At 33.9% G+C, this 11,156-nt stretch overlaps 1 non-coding gene across 1 annotated transcript; it reads right to left on the bottom strand.

Annotated features, from left to right (window-relative positions):
- Nucleotides 1-7,342: 7,342 nt before the first annotated feature.
- Nucleotides 7,343-7,423, bottom strand: TRNAL-AAG (transfer RNA leucine (anticodon AAG)). Its single transcript has one exon. It is a non-coding gene; the product is annotated as a tRNA-Leu (tRNA).
- Between the last annotated feature and the right edge of the window lie 3,733 nt (nucleotides 7,424-11,156).

Raw genomic sequence — 11,156 nt, 5'->3', positions numbered from 1 at the left:
AAATAAACATCATTCAGTCAGGTCATGCATTCACTGAGGTAATCATCATAAATTAAAACGTTTCATGTTAACACAGCGGAAATTTATCAAAAACGGACTAAGTTTAACATCTTTAAAACTTATCCTTCAAAACATAACTAGATTCATAATCATAAACTCTAAACAATCGCGTCCCCAGTGTTACAACTATCAGAGCATGACACCTGACGCTACTAAAACACTGACTCATGAGCTAATCCTCACCGAGTCGAACAACCGCTATCCTCAATCTGAAAATGACAACATGTAAGGGTGAGTCTCATCATAATTAACAAATGTTATAAGGTTATAAAGCAATAACACATCACAGTTGCATCATTCACCCAATTGTTTCATAAACAGACAATCAAACAAGTCAAACAACAATCAACACATCATCAACATTTACAACACTGGAATACATCCAATCATGTTATAAATTATGCATATGTATGAACTGACACTATGCATGTGGTACCAACATCATCATATCGGAATAACCCATGACCGATCCAACATCATCCAAGATACGGCCCTGCCAGCACAGATTCCACACAATGGGAATCATGCCCTTCACTGATCCAACACACCCTTATGGATACAGTATCATCAATGAACATGAATGAATGCAACATATACAACATACTTATACCATCATCATCATCATCATCAACATCATCATCATCATTCGAGTATGTTCATATATATTAACATCATTCAATCACAATTCCATCATCATCATATACAAAACATACACGTATTTGCATCAATCATCATACTCAATAAGAATAACATACATGTATTTTCATCATTCTAAAAACCAATCAATCATCACCATATAGACTATTCTATAAGGTTCGTTTAGCTCGAAACGGCGCATCAAACGGACCAACAGTTAAAAAGTTATGCATCTTTGAACTTTTAAAAATATCTCAAAACACCAACAGCACGCGGCGCCATAATCAGTTCGCGGCGCGAACTGAGCGTTCCAAGAATTCCTTGGCTCTCTGCCAAGCTGTTCGCGGCGCAAACATCTACACGCGGCGCGAAACGAGAAAAAGTTACGCCTTCGCGGCGCGAACACAGGTACGCGGCGCGACCTGAGCGTATCACAACTTCCTGGCATTCTGCCCACCTGTTCGCGGCGCCAACCCTATGCACGCGGCGCGAACCAGCGATTTCAAGAACCCCAACCTGCAGAAAACAGCATTCCATACATTCCAAACTCATCCAATTCATACCAGTACGAACCTAGGGAAATAGAATGCACAAACAACACGAAAAACACCTCATAATACATCAATTACATATCAATCGAGATCATAACAACATAGATATCATGGATTCAATTATAGGATCAAACATCACACAATTGGACTCAATCCCTAAACCTATCATATGACTCAATCGACCCGAATTCTACATCTATTCAGCATTATCAACCCCTAACCCGATAATAGATGATAATTAGACAAGTCCCCCCTTACCTTAGCCAAATCCTTGGATGGGTCTTCTTCCTCTTTGGTCCTCTTTCACGTTCTTCAGCTCCTCTTCTCACAACTTCCTGTTTTTCACGTTCTAACCCTTTCTCCTCTGGTTTTTCCTTATTTTATGAAAACATAAAATTAGAAATGGGCTCCCTCACACTTACACCCCCATATTACTTATTCCGCCATAAGGCCCAACAACTTAACATTTTATTTTTCTTTCCACATAACTCCAATAAAATGCTAATTCAAATTAATTAATTTAAAATTAAATTAAACTAATTAAATTAGAAATTTTGGGATGTTACATGCATGGCATCCTAATGGCCACACATTTGTAACCTGAAATCAAGACAAGACATGCATAGTATGGGATGCCAAAAATGTGTCATCTCCAATCGCCATTCTCAAGAACAACCTCAGGGAAAGCAGGTCAATCCATTTTTCTTCAGTTGGACAGTACACGGTCGTTGTCGAACTTGTTGATTTTGTGCATGTCTATAACACAAAGTCAAATTACGAGAAAAGTCAAGAGATCGATTTCTTTGGTGAAATTTCCGGAGTTTCAATAAGTCTTGATGATGAGTGTATGTATATTGGAATATGGAACATGACTTATGCTAGCTTACTACAATATAATAATAGACATCCATATCATTATCTGGATTCTTGCTTTTGATTTTGGTTACTTTTGTTACTTCTGGATTAATGTTAATTTTATAGAGCATAATATGGGATTATAGATACTTTACGTTTTGGTTTTGGTGGTATTTTTTGTCTATAGGTCATGTAAATCAGGCCTCATGTTGCATTTCTAAACTTTTGATGTAAATGCCCACCAGAAAAAAATTGGGAATTATTTGGTTATGTTTTATTATTTCTTTAAATAGTTTTATATTATAGCAAAATAGAGAACTATGATTGAACAAATAAAAATATTGTTTATCTATGAAGTACAAACTCTGACATATACATCGGGACATGACACAACACAGATACTTCAACACCGATAATTTTATAATTGATACTAAAAGTTTTAATTAGAAATTTCTAGTATACATACTTTTCAAAGCTATTATAAATGGACAAATTAAAAAATTTTAAAACCAAACTTTTGATTTGAATATTTAAATCAAAAGTTTGTCCATTTACAATAAGTTGGAGACTGAAATGCAAGTGGATTTGAACCCTCGTCATTTTTAGACACATCCCATCCACACCCTATCCAATCGTAAGTGAGTCACAATCTCATTTTTCCAAAAAATAATACGAAGATGCATCTCCGTAAAAAACAGAAATATACCTCCGAGCGGGTTGAGTCAAATACCCATCTGACCTTCTCCGTTCCTCATTTCCAGCAAAACATACCAAGTCACTTATATAATACCCCAAAATCCACCATTTTTTAACATTCTTCAAATTTTTCTACTCCATTCAATCGAAGTATTTTATCAATCATTTCTCAACATCCATTCAATCCAAGTGCGTCCACTACACTTTGGTAAGTTTTTTCATTTATTTTTTTCTCTCTTCATGCAATACTAATACATTAGGTTGTTTAAGGTACATTACTATATAGGTAGTTACACTCATAAATAGTTAGTTTACTAAGGCATGCATATTTTTGCCATTTTTATATTCCCATTGCTTTATGCCATTTTTGCATTTTTAGAGTTTCAAGAAAATACAAAAGTGCACTTCTATATTTTGCCTGAATTTGATTTTTCAGAAATTCAAAAGTCCACTTTCGTATTATGTCTACATTGCTTGATTTTGGATGTCTTTCACTTAAGTTTGATTTTTTCTGCTTTGTTTGGTTTAATTATAGGTAAAATGGCAGACAACCAAGAATGATTGAGGCGCGATAGTGTCCCAACATGCATCTGTTTGCAGGGGAGAGCCTGACCCTCGCGACCATCAATTGGTTCCAGTTTATTTGACGTGGAAGCCTCCACTTCTGGAGTTCAAACGTCTCCGACTCCATCTTCTCAGAGGAAAGTGTCACATGGTGCTGCCTCATAAGCCCTGCTCGTCCATATTGATGCACCTACTGTCGCTGTTTTCGTTCTTGATGTTGTTCCTGAGGAATTTGGAGGAGACCCATATGATACTTCACTACTTCCGCTATATGCAAACTATGCTGCTTGGCACGTGTGAGATATAGAGGTAAAATTTATTTGTATTTATTTATTAAAACACATGTGTTATAATATTTAAAATTTCTGACAATGATGTATTTTTTATAGTACTATGATGATTTAAAATGCATCGACCATGGTAGGAAGATTACGAAGCTGCAACATCTTGAGAAACAATGTTTTCTTGATGTCATGCAACTATCTAGGCTGTATATTTATGCATGACTGGTTATACTGTTATTAACCATGGTATGTTGCCAGCTTTCATTGAGAGATGACATTTAGAGACGTCATCTTTTCATCTCCCGCACGGTGCGATGTCCATCATATTGGATGACGTTTCAGCCCTGCTACATATTCTTATCAGGAGAAAATTATTAAACCACTCCATATGTAGTAGTACGAGGCACTGAGATGATGGTTACCTATTTGAGAGCTGGCCAAGATAATGCTCAAAAGAAGATTGATGACACCATAAGGTGTCATGCTAGATTTTCATTTATCGAGAAGTTGTGTACATATCACCTGGTTGTGGAAGTGGAGGTTGATGGTGAAGATGCACATGTTTTGTATCATAGAGCATGTGCATTGAGGTCTTACCTTATTTATTTAGTTGACACATCCATATTTATGGACAAAATTTTTTATTAAGTCGACGTGGTTTATCTTAAACACTTAATTGACTTCAAGCGGATTCATGAGTACATTTGAGGGGCGCTTGTTTGATTTATTGTACTTTAAGTTAGTTGAAGCTTGTCTTTGGAAGACTAAAAATAGCAGAAGGTTGCATGCTGTTTACGATCATATATTTATAACTTTAGTATTGCTAACATTTCATAACACTTATGTTATGCCATTACATATTTATCTGTACTATTTTTAAGAATGTATCCTCTAGTACTTCCCTTGCATCTTTAACTGGTCGCATGTTAACGACTACTCTGAGAATCATCCACATGCTTGTGCATTCGTCACACTTAGAGCGAATCAGACGACCGAGCCCTTTAGAGTGTTCTTGACCGCATAATAGCATATTATATACACTACATACCATATGATGATCATCGTCAGACACGTTCCTTGATATTTGCATATTTGGAATTGGAGCATTTAGAACTTTTTTTGTTGGGTTAGTTTATTTCAAAAAATTTAATTCCCAAGGTGCTTTTGTGACTAACATATGACTGGTGAATTTTGTTGGAATTGCGTTTCCAATTTCAATTAATTTACTTGGTACGTTCCACAAAGAGAAAATATCGGTGTCAGATGTAAGTAACATGAATGAAGCAGTTAGGCCCGCGAAGAATAATTATTAATTTAATTCTACATTTCTACTACTACTAAGTAGTACAAGCAGAGTTCATTAGAGTTTGAGCAAACATGTACTAACATTGTTGTTGCATGGAAAAATTGAGTGATGCACATTAGTAGTATCAATACATTCATTCAAATTTATAGGGAGGCTATCAAATTCAAAAATCAATTTTAAGACAAGTCACTTCATAGCCATGAATCAAGTACATAAATTGAAGTCAAACATACACCTCAACTTAGTTATTAGTATTTAGTACAAGCATTATCATTTAAGTGATTATGTATAAGATATCTCCATAACATAAGAAAAAATAAAGTTTCCTTATTTTATAAGCGATCTTGGAGAGCTTATAGCAGTAAGTCGAAAAAGAACATACGTCTTTGTACTTGTCAGTTGTAAAGTTCTCCCAAACAGTCGCACGAGTAAGTGCTTAAATCAGTAGATAAATTTCAATAAGTGAATCCAAATATGTTTAAAATTTCAAAATACAAATGAAACATCCTATGCAGAAGAGAAGAGGCTTCTAATTAACATTTTGGTTTTGGTAGTATTTTTTGTCCATAGGTCATGTAAATCAAGCCTCATATGTTGTATTTCTAAACTTTTGATGTAAATGGCACTAGAAAAATTGGGAATTGTTTAATTATATTTCTTTATTTATAAATCGTTCTATATTATAGCAAAATAGAGAAATATGATTGAACAAATAAAAATATTGTTTATCTATGAAGTGTAGTCTTTGACACATCAGGATACGGCACAGACACTCCAATACTGATAATTTCATAATTGAGACTGAAAGTTTTAATGTAGAAATTTGTAGTACACAAATTTTCAAAACTATTATGGACAAATTTTTTATTTGAATATTCATATTAAAAAATTTTTAAACTAAAATATTAAGAACAAAAGTCGAGATGAAAAGAATTGTTACATGAAAGGAGTGAATTTTTGTTGGTGAAAGTTCACCAACAACCACCTTTAAAAAAGGATAACCAGGGGTGGCCCTGAGCACGGGCTCGCGGGGCGGGAGCCCAGGGCCCCATAATCTTAGGGGCACCAAAAAAATATTTTTTAACATCTATATATATTAAAAGAGAATCTGAATTTGTAAATGTTAAGGCTAGTACTGAAAAGATTGAGAATGAAATGGAGATTGAATGTGTGTTTATTCAAAAATGTCAAATTCGTAGAAAACAACACTGATGAAAATTCATCTAAACCCACACAACTGAATCTAGAGTCTGCTGAAGAGTCTTTTCGAAATCACTATTTCTTATATATTGTGGATCAAACAATTGACTAACTTGATAAAAGATTTTAGCAGTATAGCACATATAAAAATATTTTTGGATTCTTGTTTAGTATTGAAAGACTTAGATCATTATCTGATAGGGACTTGAAAGCATGTTATAAACATCTAGAAACTTGTTTAAAACATGACGAATTGAAAGTTATTCTAGAAGTTTTAACAACTGAATCAAAATCAAGCTATATGATACTGATTTCTTTAAAGACTTTTAATTGTTTTTCTATTGCATGCATAACTTATAGAATAATATTGTCTATTTCTATCAGTGTTACATCTGCTGAAAGAAGTTTTTCTAAATTAAAAATTATTAAAATCTTATTTAAGATATACTATACCACGAGATAGATTTAAATAGTCTTGCGTTGATTTTAATTGAAAATAATTTTTGAAGAACCTTGATTGTGAATAAATTATTAATGATATTGCAACAAAAAATGCTAGAGGATGATATTTAAAGAATTTTAAAAGTTTGGTCAATTTTCTTATAGGAAAAAAGATCGGATCGAGAAGAAGGAGAAAAAGAAGAATAAGTCTCTTTATAGTGGTTTATATTTTCATGTAGTATAAACAATGATTCAAAGATCCATACTTGTATTTTTTTTTTTTTGCATAATGTCAAATAAAAATGTATTTTTATCTAATTATTTTTTTTATCCTTATGTATTTATTGTCAAAAAAAATTATAGGGGCACCACTCATTTGATTCGCCCAAGACACCTAAATTCAAAGGACCGGCCCTGAGGATAACTATCTGTTTGAACTTAGAGCAAAGTCATGAAAGGGTGGAGTTGGATGTTTGGATAAGGTAATACTTGGACTTTCCAATCACAAGTTATCTCATACATCCAATCATTAGTTATCTCATACATTGGTTTATCACTCATTTTTGAATCATTTAAATAAAGAAGAGAAAACCAAAATAAGGACTACAAATGATTAGATTTATAGAAAATCATATTATATTTAAGAATTGGGACTGAAATACAACAAATGAAGTTGATTGAAGTTGGAAAAAATATGTAGAAATCATATCTATGTGTATAAGATGGAAGGAAAAAAAAGGAAAAATTAATGTTGAGAGTGGGATTTGAACCCACGCCCTTTCGGACCAGAACCTTAATCTGGCGCCTTAGACCAACTCGGCCATCTCAACTTGTTGTCAAATTTCTAATTTGATTTAATAAATTATACAAAACACTTTTGTTAAAAAACAATAGTGATAGGAAGAATCCAAATACCTCAATCATTTAATTTTTACTTCTTTAGAATAATATTTTGATTTAATTTTTACTTCTTTAGAATAATATTTTGATTTAATTTTTACTTCTTTAGAATAATATTTTGATTTATTTTGCAGTGATACATTTGTAAAGATCTATTAGAGAGAGGGGTAATTACAATCGACAATAAGGGACAACATCCATCTATCATCCGCAATTAAGGGCAACCTCGTCCTAAGCGCTACCTACTCGCCTTGTCATAGGAAAAAAACGTGTCTCGGTAAAAAAAATTAGGGTCAACAACCTAATTTGTGTCTCCCTATAAAATTAGGGGTTCAACGTTCCACCATTGAAACTAAGGGGACGATTATCACTCCCAAGAAAATCCTAACTACATGTCCAAGAGCCTCTAAAAATATCTCATCACTAGCATGGGAAGGGACATATCGTAATACATACGATATACCTCTAAAAGCTACAAAGCTTTTCACCTCTCGTGAGCTTGCTCTTTCATCATTGTAAACACCATCACACATGGTCTCTTACCACTGTGAGCAATCTCTAACCACCAAAAAATACCTAAAGCCTCTGGCCACCCCTACCCGCAAAGGGGTGCCACACATCTTGTACTTTTTGACATGTATAATGGCTCCCACCGTGGGGCCTCAGTAAAACTAATTTGGGCCATACCTTTCGTAATCACTTCCATTTTCACCACCTTCTCTCGAAAATGGATAGCAAAGATCCAGAATTCGTGGTTAACACCATAGCTGGAGGTTTTGCTGATGGAGGAAGTTTCATCTCCTCCTAGAAGAAATTTTTCAGGCAGGTGCTGACTGCGAACGTAATATCTCCAGGATTCTCGAATGCTAAGAGAACCAGGGGCTATCATCACTTTGTCTAGCAGTGACGCCATAAGAATCCTCCCTCATGATGAAAATGCTATGGTCATCATTGTGCATCACGGTAGCTGTGGTATCAAGCAAGTCTTGATAGACCCCGGAAGCTCAATTGACATCTTATTCTAGAACTCCTTCTAGAAACTCTAGCTCGATCCCAAAAACATTAATGCATTCCAAGGTTCGCTAGAAATGTTTGTTAGGAGAACAAGTGCAAATAAGTGTTCACGTAATCCTAGAGATAACCTGCGGTGTGGGATCAAAATCCAAGGTGATTGAGGTCAACTACCTCATATTGGACACTTTATCACCTTATAATATCATATTTGGCAGACTAGCCATTAATGCGTTATGGGCGATTATATCCATCCAATAACTGGTCGTGAAATGCCTGCTACCTATTGGGTGAGTCGGGACAATTTAAGAAGACTAGCAAAGCGTCCAAGAATTTTATCAGAGCAGCCTGGGAATGGGAAGCGAAGAGCTCACCCTTGGAGTTGTCCCACTCCCAGAAGCTCTAGATGCAGACAACGATAGTTAGGATCACATACTGGGTGTCGACAACAAGAGGCTCACGCATACAGAAGATCTAAAGGAAGTTCAAATAGGTCATCTAGCTCACCAAATGACAAAGATAGGCACCTAGTTTTCCAAAGAAGAAGAGCGTGAGATAGTCGAATAACATGAGTATGGATTTCATCGACCTTGATATGGCCTGCTCTAAGGACCGATATCCCTTGTCGAATATTGACCGCCTGATTGATGGGTCCTCGGGCTACCGCATATTGAGCTTTATGGATTCCTATTCGGGATACAACAAAATTAGAATGGATCCCCTTGACGCGTCCAAGACAGAGTTTATGTTAAATCATGACAACTACTACTATAATGTCATGCTCTTCGACCTCAAAAATGTTGGTCAATCAATTCTTACGAGTGTCTATGGTCATCCACAAAAACACCGAAATTTCCATTAAAACCTTAAAATACAGTGGGCCAATTAGCCAAACAGTTCTAAGATCTCCCAAGTTAATATTATGCCACTTTCATTCATAATCTCAATATTTAAAATTTGTTTGAAGTTTCATCATTTTTGTTTTTAAGGGAATTCATATTATTCTTTATTGATGTATTATATCAATTTAAATAAATGAAGGTCGTTTTATTTATTTCTTTTAGAAAGAAAAAAAAAAGACAAAATTCTATGCACAATAATACAGAAAATACACATAGCATAATTACATGTCACTGCCAAATGGAGACAGTAGAAGATGCTGCAGAGACCAAAGGCAATAATACAAACATTAGATACATAAATGGTGATTTTAGAAGTCACGATACGACAATAGAATGGACCCAAATAAAAGACGACACTGGAAGAAATAGGAAGAGGGTAACGTACACCATGGTCTACAAAGTTATACATATTGATGTTATGTTTGTATTTACTCTTTTCCTAATATTTTTTTATATATACTTTATATGAGCTCAATAATAAACATAAATAACTACTTATACATTTATTAAAGATGATATATAATTGAGTCTGTAATTTTCTTGACTTTTATAAAAAAAATACATTTGTTAAATTTAGTTAAATTATAATAATTATTTCTTCAAATTTTTTACAAATTTATTTAAGAGTATTATTAGAAAGAAAGAGAAAATAATAAATGTGCATTTTGTTTATATTTAAATTTAAATTAAATAAATTTAGATTTATATATGTTAATATAGTACTGTGTGTTTGGTATCATAGTTTGGCAAACTACTGTTGCAAAAGTTACATTTTACAAATATTATTAAATCCTCTTTGAAATTAGTAATTTTCTGATTTTCTCCAACATATATTACCCTTAAAATATTGAGGTATTGAAGTTCCCTTTGAAGCCAAGCACCTATGGTTAAAATTGAAATTTTGGCTGACAGAAAGAAGTTCGTTTGTACAATAGGATAGAGTTTGATCACATGCAATTTATGCCATTTTTTTTTTTGGTGCAGAAGTGTGGAGCTGAGCAAGTGTAGCTTAAATCACTTGCATGTGCATGTGACATGTCATGAAGCACTATCTAAGAGTAAGACTGCCTATGTTACATTTTGGTGAAAAAAATTGAACCGAATCGAATCAAATTATAATAAAAATTCACTCTAATTGAATCGAACTGTTTTAATTTATTAAAAATTGAACTGAACTAAAATTATTGGTTTTGTATACTGTGTCGAAATTTTGAATCTTACCGAACCGTTAGAAGACAATTTTTTTCAAACCGAACCGTTTATTAAAGAGCTTCATTTTCAGTTTTGGTTCGATTTGGGTTCAGTTTCAGTTTGGTTCTAGAACAGTTTGTGCATAATAGTTTGATTCACTAACCAAATATAACGGTAGGGGTGTTCATTGGTTCGGGTAAATCCGAACCAAACCAGAATCCGAACCAAACCATAGTGTTTGGGTTGGATATATTTTCAGTTCGGGAAAGAACCGAACAAACCCAATGAAATCCAATGACAATCGGTTCGGGCATCGGATTTTCAATTTTCTACCCGCAAACCCAACCCAAACCAACCATAATTAATTATCATGAAAATTACTACGAAGCATTCAACTTCAATAAGAAAAAAATAAAATGTTGTGTGTGGACAAGTTATACTATTTTAATTTGTTATTAGAAAATTGATAGTGTAATATGATAAATGAACATAAAGTTATGAAACACATTCATTATCATATTAATTCAAGTGACTAGTTATAGATTCAAAAGTCTTAATC

Source organism: Vicia villosa, unplaced genomic scaffold, assembly GCF_029867415.1.
Source record: "Vicia villosa cultivar HV-30 ecotype Madison, WI unplaced genomic scaffold, Vvil1.0 ctg.001404F_1_1, whole genome shotgun sequence".
NCBI classification, from domain to species: Eukaryota; Viridiplantae; Streptophyta; class Magnoliopsida; order Fabales; family Fabaceae; genus Vicia; species Vicia villosa.
Note: the sequence above shows the minus strand (reverse complement) of the source record. Positions and strands in the feature narration are given on the sequence as shown.